Genomic DNA, 4,105 nt, shown 5'->3' with positions numbered 1-4,105 from the left:
AATTGATATGTGATGCTTTAATTTACTGCAAGGAAATTAGTATGGCTTCAAACTGCCACAGGTAGGCATGTAACAATGGCTGTTCAGCTATACTGATCCAAAATGGAGAAAACTGATGATACAAGGGCCAAACATCTTATGAAATGCAACTATTTATAGACTTGTTTTGCTATAGGGAGGCTGGTGAACATGTTGAATACGAATTACCTCAGTTCTGCAGCTTTCTATGTCTTTTTAATGCATTCTGTTTCAGGGTCACTTTCAATCAATATTTCATTTACTTACTGAGATTGAATGGGCGCTCTGAGACACAGTGTGCTGTTTATCATACAGATTGGACACCTCATTCTAGATCCAAGATCTTTTCCTCAACACTGGGAGCTGTCCTTTCAGCACCACAAAATTACTGCTTGAAGTTGCATTGCAGTTTTTTTTTCTTTTCCTTTATCACTGGGAGCTTTTCTTTCAGCAACACAACATTGCACCTAGACTTTTTAAACGGCTGCCTTCCTCTTTGCACTGAAGACCAGTTTCGTCTGCACTTCCAGTTATTGCTCTTACCTGTAGGACTTCCAATCCTAATTCACTTCACCCACCCCACTCCTGAAACAGTTAAATGTATCTATTTCTGTGGAAGTCATTTTCTCATTGAATGATCAGAAACAAAGATAAATTCTAACCTGTAACGGCTCATTTCGACTCATTGCTTACAATAGATCTAAGCTCTTTTTTCTGCTTATTCGACTCCTTCCGGCTTCCCATCACATCTGTAACAAACTTTTTAAAATGATATTGCCACACCACCATGCACAAGCCTACCTGCACAGTAGAGATAGATTATTCCATCGTATTCAGATGGTTAACAGAGGTTAGCAAGTCCTGTATTATATATTTATATCGCTTTCTAAGAAAGTGCATATTAATGTTTACTTTAAGAATGTGTAAATGGTGCTATCAAGAATCTGATAAATTTTATCCCAGTTTTTTGTGTACCACTTCTAATGTATGAGATTTATTTTTCTATTGGAAAAAATAAACAGTATGAAAGCATTAAATTGGTAGATTTTAGTAATTTAACAATGAATGGAATCCCTATGTTACAGGCCCTATCTTTTCTTGGAAATTTTAGTGGTGGTAATAGATTTCAACAAAGGTACTGATGATAATCACTTTCCTTTTAGTCCATTCTTATATTACATTCTTGATTCACATGCTGATTCCTCACTGAGTCCTTAAGTAAATTTTATTTACTGTAAGTCTTCTCCAAGAAAGGAATTCTTGCTTTCCAAGGCAGCAATTGAAAGGAGATGAAAATATAATTTAATACTCTTTACATCACAGACATGATTTGAGACCAGTTACTCTGTTAGTAGGAGAAATTCATCATTCATTAAATGCAGGGCAAGCATGGCTATCCATAATAATTTTAAGTGCAATGCAGTCTTATAAATTTAATGTACACACTTTATTTAAATGATGCAAACAGCCATATGAAATAGCACATGATTAGAAAACAGGATGAACTCATTTTGCCTCCTGCTTGGTTTCTCATAAACATGAGTACATAATATTGTTATGCACTGTTGTTCATAGATGTCTTATTACATAAAGGGTAAGTATCATATTTAACAGATTATTTTTGGAATTCTGCATGTTATTTTTTGTCTCATCAGATATGTGCCCCCAATTAAATAACATTTTCCCCCAAAATGTAAGTATTAGAAAACTTGTCATGTTAATTTTGAAAAAAATTGAAGTGTAGTACATATTACTAGATAGGATGTCATTCCATTGGTCTATATTTAAAAAAAAAACAAACTACTGTTCTTGAAAATTGAAGCATTACCTTGTGTAATTAATAATCAACTCAGATTTGTAAATAAAATATTGTTTAAATCTAAAGTATTCAATATTTTGATTAGATTATTTTTTTAAGGAAAAATATTTAACGTGTATGTGCCGAATTTTTTTTTAAATAGTTTTTTATAATTGCGATGAAAGAGCAATTGTCTCATTACAAGTGGTACAGAAGCCAATACTTGGGTTACCATAGATATATAAACAAGTAAAAACTGTGGAACAAGTTTCAAGCTCATTTTGGAAAAAAAAACAGTTCTGTAGAAATGCATATTTGTATTTGTTTCTCTAATAAATCTGCAAATAGCTTTAAACACAAATTAGTTTTAATTATTTAAATTATGAGTTCTGTTAAGTAATTTAATATGTTTTGTCTTACATTTTGTGAAAACATTGTCTCATGAAATTAATAGAGGCTTATTGTGAAAATCAAGGTAGGTCTGCATTTATTTGAAAAGGTCAGGTATTTAGCATTTAAGTATGTTTACCTCTGTGAACTGATTAAAGAATTTTTATGAAAAACATGCTTCTTCCCCCTGCTCCCACCAGCAAAATCACATCAGTTTGGCCACTGCCCCAAACAATAAAAGACTAATTTACATCGGCTTTGACTCAGAATCAAATAAAAGAGCAACAAATAAGTGAAATCATATGTTCAAATGGCTGATAATCAAAAGATTGATACAGATATCTGACTTCTTTATATATAGCAATGAAGAAAATTTGGACTCTTCTGAGCCACAGTGCCTCAATCTTCTTTAATGTGATTTACATATTATGATTAAAGTTGTTACACAGAATGCATATATTTCCCTTGAATTGTGACTTTATAATGCAATGTTTAAAATGTTTTAAGGTAAAATACAGTCATCTGTTTCTGTTATTAAATAATGTAGAGTCCCCATTTTATAAAAACTGCTTTGTAAAGGATAGATATACTAGATGATTATTGATGTGTGTGTGTATATATATATATATATATATTTTTTTTAAGTTGTCATTCTGCTTGAGCAGAGATGCTAAATAAGCTTTTGGTTAAGGACTCAATTGAGTATTCCAATTCTATTGAACTACAAAGAGCATTCAAATTATAATGAAGTCTTTGGCTTTACCAATTTATATTTATTAGTAAAATGTTTTGGGAGATCTGGCTTATGAAAACTTTAACATATTCTAAGAGTGTTGTTCATTGGCTTATCCAATTTTACAGCTTTTGGTCAATAACAAAAGTACTGTTTCTTGTCAGTATTTAAGATTATGGGTAATTATATCTTTTTATTTCCTTTAAAGGAATTATTGTAACCTAATTTCCAAATAATGACTTCTCAAAATTTCACACTTTTAATGCTATATTATTTTTTCTAAATGTTAGAATATTATAGAATAATATTAGAATATTATAGATCAAGTCCATAGTATATAATGTATTAAAATATTTCAATATATTTACCAAAACATCTTGGGTAGATTTGGTTATTTTATGGTATTTCTATATTTTATGCTGTCTATTTTAGGAGATAAATGCTGAAAAAGGTTCTGATTAAAGGAAGCCCATATAGACTACAAGTGAGACCAATCCATGCTGAAATTGTATTGTAAAATAAAGTATTACTTTTAGGGTTTAAAGCATAGACAAGAATCAAATTGTAATTTAAAAAAATATTAGCGGGATACAAATTAACCTGTATCTCATGTTAAAAAAAAAAAACTGTTTTGAATCTAGTAAATCAAAGCCTAACCATTGTATTTCCAAAATAGGATAAAAAGTAAAAACCTTTTCCTTCCAGTTCTGTACAGGATACATTTTGTGGGGTTCAAGTCCCTGGTAAAAAGCGTTTCCTATTAAATTCACCACTTAGGAGAGACAACTCTTAGAAATCTGTAACATTTCTATCTTACATCAAGATTATGGTGTTTTTGTGGGGAGGGGTAACGTTTAAACACAGGCAGATAGAAGGAGGATAGAGGCAATTTTAAGCTCTATTTGCATTCAAACTACTTGTTTTATAAAAAATGATTCGGAAGGCCAAATACTCAATTACCTATTTTCAGTTAGATTTTCTCATCGCTTTGCCAGTAGAAGGAAAACCTTTGAGGCTGAACTTCCTGTGAAGTTTGACTCCATAAATTCTAGAAAATGTTACTTTTACGTGCACTACAAAGACTTAATCTAGAGAACTTTACAAAATTCATTTTTTTCCTTCAAATTGATGAAACTGATTTTTTATACATTCTAGCAGATAGCTAA

The 4,105-nt window shown here is 31.0% G+C and overlaps 1 protein-coding gene across 1 annotated transcript in view; it reads left to right on the top strand.

Moving 5' to 3' along the window:
- NOVA1 (NOVA alternative splicing regulator 1) overlaps positions 1–616 on the top strand; it is a 36,294-nt gene extending 35,678 nt beyond the window's left edge. Inside the window, exon 3 of the mRNA XM_030763440.2 lies at positions 1–616. This exon is cut by the window's left edge and continues 3,641 nt beyond it. The gene's annotated coding sequence lies outside the window, so the exon portion shown is untranslated.
- Positions 617–4,105: the final 3,489 nt, after the last annotated feature.

This window comes from Delphinapterus leucas, chromosome 2 (assembly GCF_059928025.1).
Source record: "Delphinapterus leucas isolate spDelLeu-1000000601 "Yukka" chromosome 2, BTC_Dleu_Yukka2, whole genome shotgun sequence".
Taxonomy (NCBI): Eukaryota; Metazoa; Chordata; class Mammalia; order Artiodactyla; family Monodontidae; genus Delphinapterus; species Delphinapterus leucas.
The sequence above is the reverse complement of the archived record's forward strand: the minus strand, read 5'-3'. Positions and strand labels throughout refer to the sequence as shown.